General features: G+C 41.9%; 1 long non-coding RNA gene and 1 pseudogene across 1 annotated transcript; both read right to left on the bottom strand.

The window, feature by feature from the left end:
- Positions 1–5,521: 5,521 nt before the first annotated feature.
- Positions 5,522–23,534, bottom strand: part of LOC109896349 (retinal guanylyl cyclase 2-like) — a 46,598-nt pseudogene continuing 28,585 nt past the window's right edge.
- LOC109896424 (uncharacterized) lies at positions 17,006–19,220 on the bottom strand. Its single transcript, XR_002256098.2, has 3 exons — positions 18,678–19,220; positions 17,546–17,577; positions 17,006–17,272 (listed from the first exon to the last, which is right to left on the bottom strand). It is a non-coding gene; the product is annotated as an uncharacterized LOC109896424 (long non-coding RNA).

Below are 23,534 nucleotides of genomic sequence, written 5' to 3'. Positions count from 1 at the left end.
CAAAAATACCTTATTTACATAAGTATTCAGACACGTTTGCTATGAGACTTGAAATTTAGCTCAGGTGCATCATGCATCTTCATCATCCTTGAGACGTTTCTACAACTTGATTGGAGTCAACCTGTGGTCATTTCAATTGATTGAACATGATTCGGAAAGGCATACACCTGTCTATATAAGGTCCCACAGTTGACAGTGCACGTCAGAGCAAAGCAAAAACCAAGCCATGAGGTCGAGGGTATTGTCCGTAGAGCTTCGAGACAAGATTGTGTCTAGGCAGAGATCTGGGTAACAGATGTCTGCAGCATTGTAGGTCCCCAAGAAACACAGTGGCCTCCATTAGTCTTAAATGAAAGAAGTTTGGAACCACCAAGATCCTTCCTTCAGCTGGCCACCTGGCCAAACTGAACAATCGGGGGAGAAGGGCCTTGGTCAGGGAGGTGACCAAGAACACGATGGTCACTCTGACAGAGCGCTAGAGTTCCTCTGTGGAGATGGGAGAATATTCCAGAAGGACAACCATATTTGCAGCACTCCACCAATCAGGTCTTTATGGTAGAGTTGCCAGACGGAAGCCACTCCTCTGTAAAATACGCATGACAGCCCGCTTGGAGTTTGCCAAAAGGCACATAAAAGACTCTCAGACCATGAGAAACAAGATTCTCTGGTCTGATGAAACCAAGATTGAACTCTTTGGCCTGAATGCCAAGCGTCATGTCTGGAGGAAACCTGAAGCAAGGTGGTGGCAGCATCATGCTGTAGGGGTGTATTTCAGCGGCAGAGACTGGGAGACTAGTCAGGATCGAGGGAAAGATGAGTGGAGCAAAGTACAGGGGGATCCTTGATGAAAACCTGCTCCAGAGTGCTCAGGACCTCAGTCTGGGGCGAAGGTTCACCTTCCAATATAACTTACAACCCTCGGAACACAGCCAAGACAACGCAGGAGTGGCTTCGGGACAAGTCTCTGAATGTCCTTGAGTGGCCCAGCCAGAGCCCAGACTTGAACCCGATTGAACATCTCTGGAGAGACCTGAAAATAGCTGTGCAGCGACGCTCTCCATCCAACCTGACAGAGCTTGAGAGGATCTGCAGAGAAGAATGGGAGGAACTTCCCAAATCCAGGTGTGCCAAGCTTGTAGAGTGATACCCACGAAGACTCAAGGCTGTAAACACTGCCAAAGGTGATTCAACAAAGTACTGAATAAAGTGTCTGAATACTTATGTAAATGTAATATTTCAGTTTTTTTATTTTTAATAAATCTGCAAATATTTATAAAAACCTGTTTTTGCTTTGTCATTATGTGGTATTGTATGTAGTTTGATGAGGGGGAAAAAACAATTTAATCCATTTTAGAATAAGGCTGTAACGTAACAAAATGCAGAAAAAGTCAAAGGGACTGAATACTTTTCGAATGCAATGTATATCCATATACAGACATACTGTGCAATACATGCATTACTGTGTTTAACCAGTATGTATTACAGAACTTTATCATTAATAATTATAATTTCTGGAGAGCTATGTGCAGGCTTTTGTTCTAGCCTGACACTAATACACCCAATATGACTAACTAGGGTCCAGACTGAAGTGATCTGTTGATTAAAGTCCACCATAAATATTTTTAAACTGATCTGGTTAGAACGAAACCCTGCAAACCATAGTATTTATGCTCATCCTGATGTGCTGTAAATTGTGTTTTAGTCTGTTGATACATATTCCCAACACAGCAGACCAGTGAAGTGTTGTAATATAATCTGTCTGTAGTGCTGGTCTGGAAAAAATCTCTGCAAACTCAGACAGTAGCCCCCATGTACAATAAATGGTGACTAGATGGATACTTATTCCCAGCAGACTAGCAGTGTTATCATATACTGTAGTGTAGTGGGGTTGAAAAAATATCTGCTAACCCAGATTATACTGTAAACTAAATTATACTTTAGTCTGATACATATTCTCAGGCAGCAGTGTGTTCTAATATAACCTCAATCTGTCTGTGGCTCTATGATTAGGTTTATAAATGGGGCAGAGGGACTATAATCTGGGTTTGCTGTTTTTTTGGTCCTGTCCAGTAGTAGAATCTGATAACACTGAAATGTTAATGTATTGTAGTCTGATACATATTCCCAGGCAGCATATAATCTGTGTGTGGCTCTATCTACGAGCAGGTTTATAACTGGGGCTGTAGTGTGATTATAATATGGTAAAGGATGACCCAGCCCTCCTACACATGATGTCCTTCTAGGAGCAGGCAGACTGCCCCGGCCGCAGGGAGTAGAGCAGTAGATAATTCATAGATTTATACTGAATAAAAATATAAACGCAAAATGCAACAATTTCAAAGATTTTACTGAGTTACAGTTCATATAAGGAAATCAGTCAATTGAAGTAAATTCCTTATGACCTAATCTATGGATTTCACATGACTGGGAATACAGATAATAATCTGTTGGTCACAGATACCTTTAAAAATATGGGCCTCACAATGGGCCTCACAATGGGCCTCAGGATCTCGTCGCGGTATCTGTGTGCATTCAAATTGACATCAATAAAATGCAATTGTGTTCATTGTACATGTGGTCTGCGGGTGGACGTACTGCAAATGTTTGTTTTTTTAACTACGTTGGAAGAAGATTATGGTAGAGAAATTAACATTCAATTCTCTGGCAACAGCTCTGGTGGACATTCTTGCAGTCACCATGCCAATTCCATGCTCCCTCAAAACTTCAGACATCTTTGGCATTGTGTTGTGTGACAAAACCACACATTTTAGAATGAGCTTTTATTGTCCCTAGCACAAGTTGTACCTGTTCATGTTGTTTAATCAGCTTGTTGATATGCCACACCTGTCAGGTCCAAGGACAATTTTGGCAAATGAGAAATGCTCACTAACAGAGAAATACTATTTTTATGCATATGGAACATTTCTGGGATCTTTCATTTCTGCTCATCAAACATGGGCCTAACACTTTACATGTTGCGTTTATATTTTTGTTCAGAGTAGATAGACATAGCATCATTGTATCTGTCCCATTATGGCACACGTGAGAGCATGTGCAGCTTGATTGAGGCCATCTTCATTTTGAAATAGTACATTTACTACTACTACTTCTATGAGTTGGCAAACACACTGAAAGGGTGCAAACTGCCACCTAGAGTGTGTTGTTTGAACAGGTATAAAGCCAAGGTTGGAGATTTACTGCCACCTAGTTATGGAATGTTTGCTCACTAGTGTAATTCATTGGCTGATCCCTAATTATGATCAAGATGGACTCATGTGAGCCTTCCTTAACCCATGGGAAGTCCCACCCAGTTGGCTAGTTCAAAATGGTGAAAGTCCTCAATGGCACTGTCCATGCTAAAACAGGCTTTTGGGCACTTGAGTCCTATATCTATCTCTATGAGATAATCCCAGTCCCAGTTGCATTCTGGGTTACCATCTGCTGCTTTTACTCCCTCTGCCACCAGGGGGAGTGCTGTAGTTTGATTAAACCCTGAGACATGTACTGGTACATAGGGACAGACAGTAGGCCTACAGGTACAGTGGTTGCCTGTAACCAATGATACATATATTTTTTATAACCCTTTCATTGAGATTTAGGTTTTATTTGCCCCATCTTTTATCTAATTTGAGATCCATTCAGAACACCGAAGATACATATTTGTTTATTATAACAGTCAGATATCATTCGATCATGGGAGTAGGTTGAATATGCACTCTAAGTACAGATACAAGTTTTCATAATTGATGTAAGCAATTAGGTTTTACTTGCTCCTCTGTGTATCTAATTTGAATGTCATTCAGAATACCAAAGCTACAGTATTTGTGATATTGGGAAATATGTTTATTGAAAGACGGCACACTGTTACAGTCATTTAGCTATATGGCCATACTGTAGGCATTTGCACTGTTTGTCTGAGTCACCACATATGGATCATGAAAGTGCATTATTGTGAGTAAATTGAACAGTAGTGACTAGTCTATTATGAAGCCATGAAAATAGTATCTTAATGCAGCCATGCTAACAAAGTTACAGTACACAATTATAGATGAATACAATCGATACAAAAAGTCAGATAAAACATTTATACAGGGAATGTTTGTGCTTCAGAGTGTATGATTGTGCATCAGATAACTCTTACAAAGTGAGCTTTGATGGATTGTCTCTCACATAAAAAAAAAAATGTCTATGATGAATAATTGTTAGTTGCTCTGGATAAGTGTCACGGCTTCTGCCGAAATCGTTGCCTCTCCTTGTTCGGGTGGTGCTCGGCGGTCGACGTCACCGGCCTTCTAGCCATCATTGATCCATTTTTCATTTTCCATTGGTTTTGTCTCGTCTTCCCACACACCTGTTTTCAATCCCATTCATTACTTGTTGTGTATTTAACCCTCTGTTTCCCCTCATGTCTTCATCAGAGATTGTTTTATGTCAAGTGTTGTTTTATAGGTGCGCAACGGGTCCATGTATGTATGTATGTATGTATGTATGTATGTATGTATGTATGTATGTATGTATGTATGTATGTAGCATGTTAAGTGGACTTATATTAAAAGACTCCATTTACACTCCGTTTGACTCTCCTGCGCCTGACTTCCCTGCCACCTATACACACGATTCTGACAATAAGACCTTCTGTTAAATTACATAAATGTGTCTCCGTGTTCATAGCAGCAACCTCTTAGTTCCCATAAATAGAAAGGAGAAAAAAAAACTTTGTGAATCAACCAATGTACTGTACATGTTACAGTAGCTTTTCCCTTATTTGGGGACTTGGTCTTTACACCTGTAGCTACCCACCAGTGGAACCTCTGCTGTTCAAAACACAGGAGCGTTTTCCCAGAAGACTGAGGTGTACATAAAATAACATCATTATTAACACATGATAAGACTTTAAAAAAAAATGCAAACCCTGTGTTTCAGTAAGTCAGCAGACGGACAAAGTGCGCTTCCTTTGAAAGTTTGTCATGTTCCCTGTGTCCAATCATGCCAGACTTTCATTAGGGCACAAGGAGAGAATGGGGGGGGGGGGGGAGTAGGAGAAGAAAGAAGGGAGCTGAAGGATGAGGCTTTGCATAAAGTGTTCATCTCCTGAAAGATTCAATCCGTGGTTTGCTGAGTAATACAGTCCAACTGAGTCCTATTAATAGTCCCTGGCTAATGTGACTCATCATCCTACCATCCTGCAAGGTGCTTCTTATTTAAAACAAGCGGCAGTAACCTCTGCACAGCACACAACTTTGCCCCACCCCCGGGACAGTTCCAGGGCTTGTGCAATGCATGACTAAACACTTGCCCTTTTTGAAGAGTCACCAAAAACTTGCATACACAAGCTGGTCACTAGACTCTGCTGTTCTCTTTCAAAGTTGACCATGGAGAGATTGTTTTGAGCCACAGAATCTTTTTTTTTTTTAAGTAGTCAATTGGTGACCCTCATTGGTCAAACCCAAGTTCCATTGGTTCAAAATGGAGTCAAAATAAGCCTTTGCACAATGCCCGTCTTTCTGGCTAGGATCAAAGGTCAGTCGTGGTGCATCATGACGTTGTCATCGTCCAGCATAGTGATCTGAGCCACTGTTCTGATGGTGGAGATCTTCACGGCCTTCTGGAGGAGCCGCTTGAAGTCCTTGTTGATCTCCTGGGCAGACCTGAAAGACACGAGAGAGTTTTATATAAATGTTCCCAACACAAAAATGGAGTCTAGTAAGAGTGCTTTTAGCTTTGCTGCCCCATCATCTTGGAACGGTTTGTAGAAGGACCTGAAATAATAAATAATGCTATGCAACTGAATGTCTAGAATTAGAACAAGATTCAACATTCTACAACTTCTAAATAACTCTAGAAATACATGGCTCTACTACGGGGTATTCAAATCTAAGCCTGGAAGTCTGACTGGCAGCAACACTGCTGCTGGTTTTCATTCAGGGATGGAACTTAACCTCTCTTGGGTAGGGGGCAGTATTATTTTCACGTCCGGATGAAAAGCGTGCCCAAAGTAAACTGCCTGTTACTCAGGCCCAAAAGCTAGAATATGTAGATTGGTAGATTTGGATAGAAAACACTCTAAAGTTTCTAAAAACTGATATGGCAGGGGAAACCCTGAGGACAAACCATCCCAAAAAATAAAGATAATTTTCAGCCTTCCACTGTTTCCGATGGCTTTCATGTTTATTATGAGGCGAAGTCCTCCCAGATTGCAGTTCCTAGGGCTTCCACTAGATGTCAACAGTCTTTAGAATGAGTTTCAGGCTGGTTTTTGGAAAAATAAGCTAGAAGTTGTAGTCTTTCTATGCGCGTGGGTGAAAGCGTGTTCTTTGTTATTTATCTCCGGTAATGAACATACTATTCTCTGTCTTAAATTGTATTGTTTATTTATGTATTAGGCTACCTGAGGTTTGATTATAAACATTGTTTGACTTGTTTGGATAAGTTTATTGGTAACGTTTGGGATTCATTTTGAAGGAGGGAAACCGGTGGATTATTGAATGAAGCGTACCAGCTAAAATGAGTTTTGATGGATATAAAGGAATTTATCGAACAAAAGGACAATTTGTGATGTAACTGGGACGTTTTGGAATGCCAACAGAAGAAGATCTTCAAAGGCATTTATTATATCGCTATTTCTGACATTCGTGTCGCACCTGCCTGGTTGAAAATGTTTTTTTCATGTTTTTGTATGCGTGGCGCTATCCTCAGATAATCGCATGGTGTGCTTTTGCCGTAAAGCCTTTTTGATATCTGACACAGACGCTGGATTAACAAGAAGTTAAGCTTTATTTTGATGTATAATACTTGTATTTTCATGAATGTTAAATATTTATATTTCTGTCATTTGAAATTCGCGCCCTGCAATTTCACCAGATGTTGGCCAGCGTCCCACCTGCCCATAAGAAGTTAAGGATTTTGGGCACTGCTCAGTCGGGCTAATAGACCACAAGTTTTACAAGTCCGGGTCCTAAATCTGTGCCCTGCGATATTTAAAAAGACAATTTTCTACTAGCCTCGGGCTAGTGGGGTAGGTTCATTTCAATCTCTGTCTTCATCCTTCCCCAACCAGGGGAGTGGACAATGGTCAATCCATGGCAATTAATCCACAAATTACCAGGGAGAATCAACTCTGCTGAAGAGACATGGTATTGGCAGCAAGAAAAAGGAGCTGATCGTGGACAACAGGAAAAGGCGGGTTGAATAGGCCCCCATTAACATCGACGGGGCTGTAGTGGGGCAGTTCGAGAGTTTCAAGTTCCTTGGTGTCCACATCGCAATTTGCATATACTCCAGAATGTTATGATGAGTGATCAGATGAATTGCAATTAATTGCAAAGTCCCTCTTTGCCATGCAAATGAACTAACTGAATCCCCCAAAAACATTTCCACTGCATTTCAGCCCTGCCACAAAGGACCAGCTGACATGTCAGCGATTCCCTCGTTAACACAGGTGTGAGTGTTGACGAGGACAAGGCTGGAGATCACTCTGTCATGCTGATTGAGTTCAAATAACAGACTGGAAGCTTCAAAAGGAGGGTGGTGCTTGGAATCATTGTTCTTCCTCTGGCAACCATGGTTACCTGCAAGGAAACACGTGCCGTCATCACTGCATTTCACAAAAAGGGCTTCACAGGCAAGGATATTGCTGCCAGTAAGATTGCACCTAAATCAACCATTTATCGGATCATCAAGAACTTCAAGGAGAGCGGTTCAATTGTTTTGAAGAAAGCTTCAGGGCGCCCAAGAAAGTCCAGCAAGCGCCACGACCGTCTCCTAAAGTTGATTCAGCTGCGGGATCGGGGCACCACCAGTACAGAGCTTACTCAGCAATGGCAGCAGGCAGGTGTGAGTGTATCTGCACGCACAGTGCGGCGAAGACTTTGAGGATGGCCTGTTGTCAAGAAGGGCAGCAAAGAAGCCACTTCTCTCCAGGAAAAACATCAGGGACAGACTGATATTTTTCAAAAGGTACAGGGATTGGACTGCTGAGGACTGGGGTAAAGTCATTTTCTCTGATGAATCCCCTTTCCGATTGTCTGGGGCATAAAGTGAGCGCTACCATCAGTCCTGTGTCATGCCAACCGTAAAGCATCCTGAGACCATTCATGTGTGGGGTTGCTTCTTAGCCAAGGGAGTGGGCTCACTCACAATTTTGCCTAAGAACACAGCCATGAATAAAGAATGGTTCCAACACATCCTCCGAGAGCAACTTCTCCCAACCTACCAGGAACAGTTTGGTGACGAACAATGCCTTTTCCAGCCTGATGGAGCACCTTGCCATAAGCCCAAAGTGATAACTAAGTGGCTCGGGGAACAACACACCGATATTTTGGGTCCATGGCCAGGAAACTCCCCAGACCTTAATCCCATTGAGAACTTGTGGTCAATCCTCAAGAGGCAGGTGGACAAACAAAATCCCACAAATTCTGACAAACTCCAAACATTGATTATGCAAGAATGGGCTGCCATCAGTCAGGATGTGGCCCAGAAGTTAATTGACAGCATGCCAGGGCGGATTGCAGAGGTCTTGAAAAAGGGTCAACACTGCAAATATTGACTCTTTGCATCAACTTCATGTAATTGTCAATAAAAGCCTTTGACACTTATGAAATGCTTGTAATTATACTTTAGTTTTCCATAGTAACATCTGAGAAAAATATCTAAAGACAATATCTAAAGAGGCAGTAGACTTTGTGAAAATAAAAATTGTGTCATTCTCAGAACTTTTGGCCACGACTGTACAGTACAAACAACATATGTAGGATTCCACACATACAGTAGGGAGCATTATTGGCAGCTGATATAAAATGCTATAAGAAACTATAGTACATGCTTCATATTAGGGCCTGGACGATACCAGTATCGCAATATTTTGTTCCATGGCAAAAATGAACACGAAGCAGATCTAACTATTTTGTCCTTTGAAAACCTGTTCTATATTGTTTGCTATAGCTTGGAAAATAAATCAAATGTGACTCGGGATGACAACATAATGATGTTTATTTCCAACATTGGGGCTGTTTTACTAAAGAATTAAATGCGCTTTTTTGTTTTGTTTCCTTTCCATGATATTAACGAGTACCGCAATACTGGTGTTGTCCCTGCCCTACTTCATATTTTTATTTAACTAGGCAAGTCAGTTAAGAACAAATTCTTATTTACAATGACAGCCTACCAAAAGGCCTCCTGCAGGGACAGGGGCTGAGATCATAAAAAAAAATATATAAATATAGGACAACAGCACAAAAGGCAAGAAGGTAGAGACGCAAAGCAGCCACAACTGTCAGTAAGAGCATCCATGATTGAGACTTTGAATGAAGAGATACAGCTGAGATAAAACTCCAGTTTGAGTGTTTGTTGCAGCTCAGTCCAGTCGCTAGCTGCAGCGAACTGAAAAGACGAGCGACCCAGGGATGTGTGCGTTTGGGGACATTTAACAGAATGTGACAGGCAGAACAGGTGTTGTATGTGGCGGATGAGGGCTGCAGTAGATAGCCTCACTCCCCCCTATCTGAGGTAACAGGGTTTTATAAATAAGCGTCAACCAGTGGGTCTTGCGACGGGTATACAGAGATGACCAGTTTACAGAAGAGTATCGAGTGATGTGTCCTATAGTGATGTGTCCTATAAGGAGCATCGGTGGCAAATCTGATGGCAAAATGGTAAAGAAAATCTAGCCGCTCGAGAGCTGCCAATTAATAAATTATGTCTCCGTAATCTAGCATGGGTAGGATGGTCATCTGAATCAGGGTTAGTTTGGCAGCTGGGGTGAAAGAGGAGCGATTACAATAGAGGAAACCAAGTCTAGATTTCACTTTAGCCTGCAGCTTTGATATGTGCTGAGAGAAGGACAGCGTACCATCTAGCCATACTCGCAAGTACTTGCCCCCCCAAAAACGATACCCATACTGATGACCAATATTTAAAAAAATTGGCGGCCTTTTAAGCATTCTAGTACAGTTAAATAATTAACACACACATATACACGCACGCACAGACGCAGCGGACTAAGGCACTAAATCTCAATACAAGAGGAGTAACAGTCCCTGGTTTGAATCCAGGCTGTATCACATCCGGCAGCGTACAATTGGCCCAGCGTCATCCTGGCCGTCATTGTAAATAAGAATTTGTTCTTAACTGACTCGCCTAGTTAAATAAAAGGTTGCACACACACCACATTGACCGAAAGGTTATTTTGTTGGCATTTACTCGCGTCCCCATTACCAGTAAAACATAATCAAAACCTCTCTTTCACTTATTGCTGTGCTGTTTCGTTGTTCATTTGTTAAGTCGTTTCATTCTGAACCAGGATTTTTATGGAACACCGTTTGAGTCTTTGCGTGTCAAATAACACTATTTGACGTTTCAAATAAGTTTTTGACCAATCAGGGCCCGAATATGACAGGACGTCATATAATAATTGTACTTTTTTTTTTACACATTGATTACACTATCACTCGTGTTTCATATGTCACTACGATTCATCGATACGTATGCTATGATACTGGTAACGTTGTCTCGCGCACCTACAGTGCTGGTCATAAAAAAGCTAGCTAGCTCATGGATGCAAACAATGCTTCCCCAAAAACATAGCAAAATGACATTCTGTTTCAGTAGCCATAGTTAGCTAGCAAAAAATATAGCTAGGTGTCATCATCTAAAATAACACTAATTTATAAGACAGTTCTTATTTGATTAATGGTGGTCGGACCCATCTATGTGAAGCTAGCCACAATAAGGATTAGCCACAATAGTGGACTTTACGGTTAGCCTTCAAAATAAAAGTATGGCATGATTCACCTATTTGTATTCATTTGCATCACTCAATGACATACTTTTATTTTAAAGGCAAACCACAAATTCCACAATTGGGCCTAATCCTTATTGTTGCTAGCTTCACAACCCGGTCTGATCGAACCTCACTAGTCAGATGAAGCTAGCTGGCTGCTTATAATGTTAGCTTTGTGTTAAGGGAATTTTTATCGATAATGACTAATTATGTATACATTTCAATCAGGATGTACTAATCAGAATACAATTATGGTACTGTATATGTATGAATTTTCTTATCTAATCCCAGTACTGAAATGAATGTGGTCAAGAGTTTAGTAACAATGATAGTCTGTTCATTGGTACAAATGAATCAGACTGGCTAGAATGCTTATCTACACAAGAAAACCTTGACTCGTAAATTATATTAAATTGGTAGGGAGACGGATGTGGGAAGGCTTGAGACACAGCCTTGGTACTGGAACGGAGGTGTGTGAACGTGGGCAAAAGTTAGAACAATGACGGTCTGTTCCTTTGTACAAATGAATGAACTATCTCCAGACTGTCTAGAATGCTTATCTACACTGACTGACCTTGGCTCTAGGCGAGGAGGGAAGGCTTGAGAACTATAGGGCCTTTCTACCAGTGTCAAGAAGAGACGGAACATTTAGAAAACGCTGATGTCATTTTCAGTTTATAACCTGTGGTAAAATGTGTATGAAGGTAGTACTCTCTTGAATTAAACGCTGTTACCTGACTTAAGACCGGGGCTCTGTCCATTCTTATAAAATAAGGGTCTTACAAACCTTTAATGCATTGACAGAGTGTTTTTATTTGATTGGGAATAAAAACAGAGGAATTTAGAATTCCTTCAATACTTTGGGCAACAGGGTTAAGTAGCTGGCTAGCTATTTATTTTCATGAACTGAAGTTCAATTTCAATAGGCGAACAATAAGTGGCTACCAAGCTAATACTTACTCACAAGGATTCCTATATCATTGCTAAGTATAATGAAAATGACTGCAGTTTCTACTGGTCATTGTTTTCAGGCTGGTTGTATTGGTGTTAGCTTGGTACCAAGCTAAAGCTAGCTACCCTAGAAGTTGCGGTCGAACAAATTATGCTTTATTACCAATGCGGTATTGTAAACACATCGTTTGTGTCCGGTGTTTGCTTGTGTGCAGACTTTTTTGTACAGCTTTGAAGGGGCTACTGTATCTTTTTTGATGCGCAAAGACCCAAATAGCGTTCCACAGTATGCATGCCGGGAAGCTAATAGCAGTGACGCTATTACTGTGTAACTCCGGTAGGGCAACATCTGAAAAATAGTGCACGTGGTAGTGTGTACGAAGCCAACATCACCCACGACAGAGAACGGTTGATTGTCAAGGGCAATGAATTCCATTATCTTGGCTTTAATAGATTTCGCCTTGTTGAGTTGTCTCACTGAAATCCACACAGCAGACAGTGTGTGGGCTAGGTTATGAATGCTGTGTTGCACGTGTAGTGCAACATTTTATGGTAGCTTCGGTTTTTAACATCGGCGTTAAACTCATTCAATACCGATGTTGACATTTTTAGCTAATATCGTCCGATTCCGATATGTTCACAAATATATTGTGTATCCCTAGTGACTACCTCAAGCTCTAAACCCTCAGAGGTAGTAATCACACCTGTGGGGAGAGGGGCATTCTTCTTAACAAACCACATGACCTTTGTTTTGGAGGTGTTCAGAACAAGGTTAAGGTAGAGAAAGCTTGTTGGACACTAAGAAAGCTTTGTTGTAGAGCATTTAACATAAAATCAGGGGAGGGGCCAGCTGAGTTTAAGAATATCATCTGCATATAAATGGATGAGAGAGCTTCCTACTGCCTGAGCTATGTTGTTGTTGTAAATTGAGAGGAGCGTGGGGCCTAGGATTGAGCCTTGGGGTACTCCCTTGGCGACAGGCAGTGGCTGAGACAGCAGATTCTGACTTTATACACGGCACTCTGAGGTAGTTAGCAAACCAGCTCAAAGACCCCTCAGGAGACACCACTAGTCCTTGGCCGGCCCACAATAATGGAATGTCTACCATATCAAAAGCTTTGGCCAAGTCAATAAAAATAGCAGTACAACATTGCTTAGAATCAAGGGCAATGGTGACATCATTGAGGACATTCAAGGTCACAGTGACACATCCATAACCTGAGCGGAAACCAGATTGCATACAAGAGAGAATACTATAGACACCAAGAAAGTCAGTCAGTTGATTATTTTACAGGTTTTTCACACTTTTGAAACACAGGGCAAAATAGAACTGGGCCTATAACTGTTAGGATCAGCTTGATATCCCCCTTTAAATAAAGGACGAACCAGGTCTGCCTTCCAAGCAATGGGAACCTCTCCAGAAAGGAGAGACAGGTTAAAAAGGTTGGAGATGGGCTTGGCGATGATAGGGGCAGCAACCTCAAAGAAGAAAGGGTCTAAAAGTTTCAGGAGCTCTTTTAGCACCTTGGACTCAGTGACTGCCTGCAGGAAGAAACTTTGTAGCGGGGCAGGGGGGAAAAAGAGGGAGGAGCATCAGGGATAGAAGGGGTGGGAGATGAGGAAATGTTGGGACGGGCAAGGAGGCATAGCTGAGTCAAATGGGAATTCTGACTTAATGAAGTGGTGATTGAAGAGCTCAGACATGTGCTCCTTGTCAGTAACAACCACATCATCAATATTAAGGGACATGAGCAGCTGTGAGGAGGTTTTATTCTCCAGGTCTTTAACCGTTTTCTATAACTTTTTGGGGTTAGACCCACAGAGAGAGAACTGCACCTTAAAGTAACTAACTTTGGCCTTCTGAATAGCCTGAGTGCACTTATTTCTCATTTGCCTGAAAGAGAGACAGTAAGCTGGAGCATGCGCGTGCCGAGCCTGAGCATACGCGCCCCGAGCATTTGACCAAATGCAATTTGGAGTAACTCTGCAAGATCACGGGTCGAACCAGGGGCTGAACCTGTTTTTAATTCTCCTTTTTTTAATGAGGGGGGTGTACCACTGAAAATATCAAAAAGAAGGTCCAAGGGATCAAGCTGATTCTATACCATTTTACAGAGGCCAGTTCATGAAGGAAGGCGTTGCTCATATTTTTTTTTTTTGCAAGCATCTACGACAAATCAGGACAGGTCGTTTCACTGAGCAGCCATTACAAACACAGGCTGTAAAACAGTGATCACTAAGGTCCTTACAGAAAACACCAGACTGATACCTATCAGGATTATTTGTGAGGATAACATCAAGAAGAGTAGCCTTTTCTGGGTCTTTGGAGTCATACCTTGTGAGATTGGTAATAATCTCAGAAAGATTTATGGAGTCCCATTGCTTTAGGACTTGGTCAGGTGGTGTAAGCATGTCCCAGTTTAGGTCACCTAGCAGAACAAATTCAGACTTAGTGTAAAGGGGCAAGGAGAGAGGTTAGGTCAGGTAGGTTACAGGCCGGTGCTGATGGAGGACGAAAGCACCCAGCAACAGTCAACAAAGAGCTATTTGAAAGTTTAAAACTTAAAACCAGCAAATCAAATTGTTTGGGGACAGACTTGGTGGAGACAACAGAGCACTGAAGGTGATCCTTGGTAAAGATTGCCACTCCTACCTTTGGAAGATCTGTCTTGCCGAAAAAGGTTATAACCAGAAAGGTTAACATCAGTGTAAGTTTTATTTTCATCTGGTTTGCTCTATCAAATTTGCAATAGTGCTTCCATACCTTTCATACTAACTTAGAATCAAATCTACACATACAGTTTCTTAACACTAAGTTTACAAGTGAAACTTAGGCTTGAGATTCAATCAAAGGCGCATTGTCAACAACGTACCTTCGACCGAATTACGGCCTCAAACTTGTAAAGTAGAAGAACCGAGTCATCAGTGACCAACAAATGAATATAAATGGCAGTGGGGTGACGCCAACCAAAACGTTTTATAAGGATCCCAACTAGCCCCAAGTCCTAAACTACAGTAGGTAAAAACATAGCCAAACAAGTCATGTTTTTCATGCATAACATTACCTTATGTAAAATGCAGTTGTTTTTCTTTGCAAGCTGTTGCAATTCATCAGCTTTTTTCATCTTCTATCTTGCCATCTTCTCCATCTGCAGACCGTGAGCCATTTGCCAGTGGGAAAACGAACCGGACACAGAGGCAGGATCAACAAGGAAAGACACAGACAATGGAGGAGAGAGAGGGGAGGGAAGGAAGGAGGGCGGTCCATACCCTTTCTTGAATTCGGGAGGGACGGGGAGAGGTTTCTGAAAGTTGCCCCTCCCTATAAGCCAGTAGGTCTCCTTGTTCCCCCTTTTCCCTGTGAAGAGGAGAGGGGGAGAGGACAGAGAGACAGAGGGCAGGGAAAGGAGAGAAAGAGTTTAGTAGGGAGGTCTAGGTGAGTTCTAGACAGTTCTATGAAGTTTTAGGGTGTTGTCAGGAGTTTTAAGTATTCTTGAGCTTACTGTATGTAACATGATGGTGGTACCAAGTAGTCGGTTCTACCTGTGACTTTTACCTTGAGGTCTGTCCTGCCTCAGTTGCACCTTGTATCCTGCCTTGAGATCCAGGAGGATTTTAACTGTGCTGTTATGGATGTGGATTCTGGACGCTGCAAATACAGGCGGCATGACACTCAAAACTCTAATTCATACACACTTTATAAAGAAGCTTCCTGGCTCAGTCAATCGTGTACCCACGACAAGTCCTTCACTTTTAAGCAACAGTGCATAGACTACGTTACATATCTATTATACATGCATGTCATTTACGCATCCCAGTAGACTGCATACGAGAGGCAGTGGTGACAGTTTTCCGAATAAACGGTATCTGGGCATAGTCAGTTCTACTACCCCTGCTACACATGGACCTATTGGATAGACACAGATAGGTGAGGTAAGGTATGTGTCCCCACTCACCTGAGTGTAGTCCTATGCGTATAGGGACATCAAGCATGTGTCTCATCTTGTAGGTGCCCACAGCACTGAGGTTTTTCTTGATTTTTACTATGTTCTACATTGTAGAATAATAGTGAAGACATCAAAACTATGAAATAACACATTAAATAATAAATCAAATGTACTATGAAATAATAAATCAAATCAAAATATATTTTAGAAAGTAGCCACCCTTTGCCTTGATGACAGCTTTGCACACTCTTGGCATTCTCTAAACCAGCTTCACCTGGAATGCTTTTCCAACAGTCTTAAAACAAGTTCCCACATACACTGAGCACTAGTTGGCTGCTTTTCCTTCACTCTGCGGTCCCACTCTTACCAAACCATCTCAATTAGGTTGAGGTCAGGTGATTGTGGAGACCAGGTTATCTAATGAAGCCCTCCATCACTCTCCTTTAAAATAGCCCTTACAAAGCATGGAAGTGTGTTTTGGGTCATTGTCCTGTTGAAAAACACATGATAGTCCCACTGAGCGCAAACTAGATTAGATGGTGTATCGCTGAAGAATGCTGTGGTAGCCATGCTGGTTAAGTGGGCCTTGAATTCTAAATAAAATCAGACAGTGTCACCAACAAAGTACCCCCACACCATCACACCTCCTCCACCATGCTTCACGGTGGGAAGCACACATGCAGAGATCATCCGTTCACCTACTTCACGTCACAAAGACACAAATTTGGACTCATTAAAGGACAGACATCCACCGGTGTAATGTTCATTGCTCGTGTTTCTTGGCCCAAGCAAGTCTCTTCTTATTATTATTGGTGTCCTTTAGTAGTGGTTTCATTGCAGCAATTCGAACATGAAGGCCTGATTCACGCAGTCTCCTCTGAACAGTTGATGTTGAGATGTGTCTGTTTACTTGAACTCTGAAGCATTTATTTGGGCTGCAATGTCTGAGGTGCAGTTAACTCTAATGAAATCCCCTGCAACAGAGGTAACTCTGTCTTCTTTTCCTATGGTGGTCCTCATGAGAGCCAGTTTCATCATGAAGCTTCATGGTTTTTGCGACTGCACTTGAAGAAACTTTCAAAATTCGTAACATTTTCCAGATTGACTGACCTTCATGTCTTTAGGTATTGATGGACTGTCATTTCTCTTTGCTTATTTGAGCTGTCATCAAAACAAAGGGTGGCTATTTGAAGAACCTCAAATAGAAAATATATTTTGACCCTTGAATGAGTAGGTGTTGTCCAAACCTTTGACTTAGACAGATATATATATATATATATATATATATATATATATATATATATATATATATATATATATATATATCAGTGGAGGCTGGTAACTTGAAAAATTGATGATGGGAGACCCACGGTATAGGTGCTGAACGCACGGAGATGTCAGAGTGTTTCAAAAATCGCCAAAAGAGTAATTATTTAACCTAAAGCGTTTAATAAAAGACGTTTATAGTACAATATTATGGGGAATTGGAATAAGAGGGTTACTTAGTGGTTGGAAGGGAACACAGCAGTGACTGAATGAGTGTGAGAGGCTTGAGTTGAGGCGTTCAGAGGCTTGACTTCAGTGCAGGACAGAATGTCTGGGAAGACAAAAAAAAACAATAACACAACACAGTTAGACCAACAAGCTTAGAATGAGTTAGTCCAAGCAAGGAGCAAAATCATTGATGTGTAATAATGTGATTGTGTATGCGATTAACTCTACATCGAGTAATGAGAGAAAATTGAAAGGGGTACACAGTGCTTGGAGAGGAAACATTCAATGTGAAAGTGGATGAGCGGGCACATGAGACATGGCTTCAGTTCATGTCAGGACAGAGTTGACAATGTCAGCAGAGTGGACTGGTCATCACCTCTTAAGATCAGGGAACAGGAGGGGACTTTGCTGGAAATACAAATAGCAGATACATTACATTACAGCTGCGCCATCGTAGGTTTGAAGAAGCTTCTCCGTGAAGTTAAACACAGAGTTGGCATCTCGCCCACTTGACACATCAAAGTAGCCCAAGAAACATTCCTGAATAAAGCCCTGATCATCCACATACCTGACCATAACAGACAACTGCAAGCAGACTGGTGGCACCATAGGTCCCAGAGCAGGGCACAATTTTTACCCCCTGGGGCCCAGAGTTTTTCCTTATCTGTTAACCTAACCAGGAAAACTCTGGACCCTATAAGTAAAGACAGTGATTAATCAGTTGCAAAACGTTTTTATAAGGGTTATGATGGGACCCGTTTTTCCTAATCAAGTCCCATGTTTTTAAAAACAGAAAAAAAAACTCCTGGCCCCGGGCAGATGAAAACCCTGTCAAACTGCATCAACCTTACACTTGTTCATTTGAATTATATTTATACTAGATTAGGGGGGGGGTTTCCTCTACCCAGACAACTGATAGACAATAGAACACAGGGCTGAGCTTGCTTTATGTTTACATCATGCAGTTCTAGGCCTTATAAAACATTTACTCACATTGGTCATCACTATTATGTTGATTGATTAATTCCAGTTAATAATTTGATTGAAAGCGTATTGCCAGCCTAGCCAGCCCAATGTTGAAATCAAATTTGATCACATTTTCTCCTGACACACAAATGGACTATAAATACATAAAGTTACCAATTACCAATATCCTGACCAAATGGACAGCGCACATAGAATGTTTGCATCTGCTCTTATTAGTAGCTTGGCGTTGATCAGACTGAAAATGTGTCTAGTTTTTATCCCATACAGCATATCAGATCTCTAATGTTAAAGGTGTAGCCTAGACTGCTGTAACATTTATATTCTGAGTTTTTGCTCGTCTGTCCGGAGTGATTGTGTTTTCATCTTTGTTAAATTAAAACACAGGAGGAAAGTGGAAAGCCTACATGAGCTGCGTCAACATCTAATATTTTAAAGGAAGCTATCAAATCATTCGGAATTCCAGAAAAGACATTCAAAAGGTCGATATGTTCAGAAAGTAGAGCATTGCTACGTGCAATTACCTCTGCAAGCTCATTGTAGTTAACTTTTTTGTCGGCGGGACTTTCCATCTCGTAGTATCCTCTAAAAGCACATTCTTGCATGCACAAAAAACGCAGTGGTGATGATAAACCGCTTGAGAACATCCCTGTTTCTTCTAACTTTCTGGCTGTGTCGCCCAGTTTGAAGACGCAGACTTTCGTCATGACCGATGCAGATTTTTCCCAGTAGCTTGAATCCGATATGGACATTTATATGCTGCCTGCTGAACAATCGATGGTCTTCGGGTCAGTGTACCAAGGCTCAGACTTTTTTTAAAAACAAGCTACGGCTAGCAATTACAGGCGGCTTGATGAGAGGCTCCTGTTAACCAGCTATACTTTTGATGCCAATTGGTATTGAACGCACGCACCTTTTCATCCTTCATGAAACTGATCTTAGGCAAAGGTCGATCCTCACTTTTAATTTGCCCAGAGAATGAAAGGGTTTCTTCAACAAAAAATACACAACATTTTCGTCAGCCAATCTACCATTCTGGCCGAGAAAACAGCACACTCGCGCTGGTAGCTAGCTAACGTTAGCTACTGAAGTTAACGGTTCAATTTATTTAAATGTTCCTTAATAACTGGACACAAATGAAGTTATAAAACCAATACATTTTATAATATCACTTCCTCCGTCATTTGAATTGAATAATATATATTTAAAAAATGCTCAACTATCAATTTTCACTTAGGGCTCCCGAGTGACACAGGGGTCTAAGGCACTGCATCTCAGTGCTAGAGGCGTCACTACAGACACCTTGGTTCGAATCCAGGCTGTATCACAACTGGCTGTAATTGGGAGTCCCATATGGGACTGTACAATTGGCCCAGGGTCATCCTTGTTTAAGAATTTGTTCTTGACTTACTTGCCCAGTTAAATAAAGGTTACACACACCATTAATCTCTATCCAACAATGTCACCAAGCTTCTCAACACAGAACCCCCGTAATGCTCTGTGGCACAATCCCAATACAACTCACCAGGTTCATTCTCTGATCCTAATTATATGATTCATGGACAACATGTCAGTTCATACAGCAAAAGTTGATTGGTTGGAGGACGTCCTCCGGAAGTGGTCATAATTACCATGTATGTCTATAGAAGGGGGTGAGACCTACCAGCTACTAGATTTTGTATTTAAGTCAATGTGGCCAGAAGCTAGCTGTCCTCCGGCTACACCATGGTGCTATCCCCAGACAGTGCTGTTGAAGTTACTGTAGACTTTCATTGCAAAACAGTGTATTTGAATCCATTATTTGGTGACAGGAATATATTTAATATAGTTTTATCTAAGGATAAATAATGTTACTATTTTTATGAAATTTCACTGAGTAGGATGGTCCTCCCCTTCCTCCTCTGAGCAGTGGAGGCTCCTATCTATACACACGTTACAGCCTTATTCTAATGGATTACATTTTATAAATCCTCAGCAATCTACACACAATTCCCCAAAATGACAAAGCGAAAATAGTTGTTGTAATGTTTGCAAATTTATTAAAGATTAAAAACAGAAACACCTTATTTACATACGTATTCAGACCCTTTGCTATGAGGCTCAAAATTGAGCTCAGGTGCGCTCTGTTTCCAGTGATCATCCATGAGATGTTTCTACAACTTGATTGGAGTCCACCTGTGGTAAATTCAATTGATTAAACATGATTTGGAAAGGCACACACACTTGTCTATATAAAAAAGGTCCCACAGTTGACGGTCCATGTCAGAGCAAAAACCAAGCCATGAGGTCGAAGGAATTGTCCGTAGAGCTCAGAGACAGGATTGTGTCGAGGCACAGATCTGGGGAAGGGTAGCAAAACATTTCTGCAGCATTGAAGATCCCCAGTTTGGAACCACAAACTCTTCTTAGAGCTGGCCTCCCGGCCAAACTGAGCAATCAGGCGAGAAGGGCCTTGGTCAGAGAGGTGACCAAGAACCCAATGGTCACTCTGACAGAGCTCCAGAGTTCCTTTGTGGAGATGGGAGAACGTTCCAGAAGGACAACCATCTCTGCAGCACTCCACCAATCAGGCCTTTATGGTAGAGTGGCCAGACAGAAGCAACTACTCAGTAAAAGGCACATGACAGCCCACTTGGAGTTCCCCAAAAGGCACCTAAAGACTCAGACCATGATAAACAAGAGTCTCTGGTCTGATGAAACCAAGATTGAACTCTTGCTGCTAAAGGTGCTTCAACAAAGTATTGAGTAGAGTCTGAATACCTATGGTAATGTAATTACATTTTTTTTTAAATGATAAATTAGCCAAAATGTCTAAAAACCTGTTTTTTGCTTTGTCATTATGGGGTGTTGTGTGTAGATTGATGAGGATCCTTGCGACATGGAGCCGTGCATTATCATACTGTAACATGAGGTAATGGCGGCGAATGAATAGCAGGACAATGACCAGGAATGCCATCTGGGCCGACGGCTTTGGTCAAATCAAATTTATTTATATAGCCCTTCGTATATCAGCTGATATCTCAAAGTGCTGTACAGAAACCCAGCCTAAAACCCCAAACAACAAGCAATGCAGGTGTAGAAGCACGGTGGCTAGGAAAAACTCCATAGAAAGGCCAAAACCTAGGAAGAAACCTAGAGAGGAACCAGGCTATGTGGGGTGGCCACTCCTCTTCTGGCTGTGCCGGGTGGAGATTATAACAGAACATATTTGATTTGATTTGAATGCCATCTGGGCCGACGGCTTTGGTCTCCTTTGAGAGTTTGAGAGTCACCCTTGGAGAGCAAAAGCACCTGGTCATCCAGAGCAGTGAGAGTCTATCTGGATAGCTCAGTATTGTCTGCCTCGACGCGAGCATAGAATGTGTTAAGCTTGTCTGGGCGTGAGGCTTCGTTTGGCAACAAACAGCTTTGAATTCCAATCAGTATTCTCAAACCGTCCTGCAGTATTGAGTCTGCCTCTTCTGTCCAGTGCCTCAATATTCTGTGTTGGCTCGCTTGAGTTGCTGCTTGTAGGCAGGGAGTAGGAACTGAGAGACGTGATCTGATTGGCAGAAGTGGGGGCAGGAATGGCTTTGTATGCATCACAGATGTTTGCTTATAGATGGTCCAGCACGTTGTTTCCTCTCGTGGACACATGGTGATATTTTGGAAAAATGTACTTTAAACGTGCTTGGTTAAAAATCACCCATGACAATAAAGACTGCCTCCGGGCATTTGCTTGTGACAGTATGTAAACAGCTGTGATAATAACACACATGAATTCCTTCAGCAGAGGGAGCACCCTCCTACCCACGAGACAGTAGTGGAGAAGGTGGACAGTTTTAAGTTCCTCGGCGTTCACATCACGGAAAAACTGAAATGGTCCACCCACACAGACAGCGTGGTGAAGGCGGTGCAACAGCGCCTCTTCAACCTCATGAGGCTGAAGAAATTTGTCTTGTCACCAAAAACACTCCAACTTTTACAGATGCACAATCGAGAGCATCCTGTCGGGCTGTATCACTGCCTGGTACCACCGCCTACCACCCACCTTTAGGGCATCCTCCACGGACCTAGGAGCGATGGGGAGACATTACAGGTGTGTTTGTGTGTGTGTGTACCGGTGTCTTTATATGGCTTATGGAGGCAGCATCTGAGTGAGTAGTTTCTCAGGTCTTCTGTTTCTCTATATCTAGCTCCTCTGTCCTCCAGTTTAGAGGAATACTGCTCCAGCATCCGCAACATAGATTCTATGATGTTGGTCTTCCTGCCCTTGTGGATTTTCTTAAACTGGAGACAGAAAGAGTATATAGTGTGTGAATGATGAGACCGAGTGAGGGAAAGAGTGAGAGACTGAGTACAGGCTCAGTCAGTGGACCCTAAGTTTGAGTGAATAACAGAGACCGACTTGAAGGTAAGAAGTACACCCTGATAAACGTATGACCATGGAAATACCAGTAGGGTTAAATCATATTGGTCAATATCAAGCCACGGATATACAGTGGAAAGAAAAAGTATGTGAACCCTTTGGAATTACCTGGATTTATGCAGAAATTGTTCATAACATTTCATCTGTTCTTCATCTAAGAACAGATTAAATGGACAAACAGCCTGCTTAGACTAACAACTAAAAAGTATACATTTTCATGTCTTTGTTGAACACACTGTGTAAACATTCACAGTGGAGGCTTGGAAAAGTATGTGAACCCTTGGATTTAATAACTGGTTCACCCTCCTTTGGCAGCAATAACCTCAACCAAACGTTTTCTGTAGTTGCCGATCAGACCTGCACAACGGACAGGAGGAATTTTGGACCATTCCTCTTTACAAAACTGTTTCAGTTAAGCAATATTCTTGGGATGTCTGGTGTAAACTGCTCTCGAGGTCATGCCACAGCATCTCAATCGGGTTGAGGTCAGGACTGACTGGGCCACTCCAGAAGGCGTATTTTCTTCTGTTGAAGTCATTCTGTTGTTGATTTACTTCAGCCTTACATTCTCCTGCAAAATGTCTTGATAAATTTGGGAATTCATTTTTCCGATGGCAAGCTGTCCAGACCCTGAGGCAGTAAAGCATCCCCAAACAATGATGCTCCCTCCACCATACTTTATAGTTGGGATGGGGTTTTGATGTTGCTGTGCTGTGCCTTTTTTTCTCCACACAGTGTTGTGTTCCTCCCAAACAACTCAAATTTAGTTTCATCTGTCCACATAATATTTTGCCAGTAGCGCTGTGGAACATCCAGGTGCTCTTTTGCAAACTTCAGACATGCAGCAATGTTTTTTTGGACAGCAGTGGCTTCTTCCGTGGTGTCCTCCTGTGAACACCATTCTTGTTTAGTGTTTTACGTATTGTAGACTCGTCAACAGAGATGTTAGCATGTTCCAGAGATTTATGTAAGT

Source organism: Oncorhynchus kisutch, linkage group LG9 (assembly GCF_002021735.2).
Source record: "Oncorhynchus kisutch isolate 150728-3 linkage group LG9, Okis_V2, whole genome shotgun sequence".
Lineage (NCBI taxonomy): Eukaryota > Metazoa > Chordata > Actinopteri > Salmoniformes > Salmonidae > Oncorhynchus > Oncorhynchus kisutch.
The sequence above is the reverse complement of the archived record's forward strand: the minus strand, read 5'-3'. Positions and strand labels throughout refer to the sequence as shown.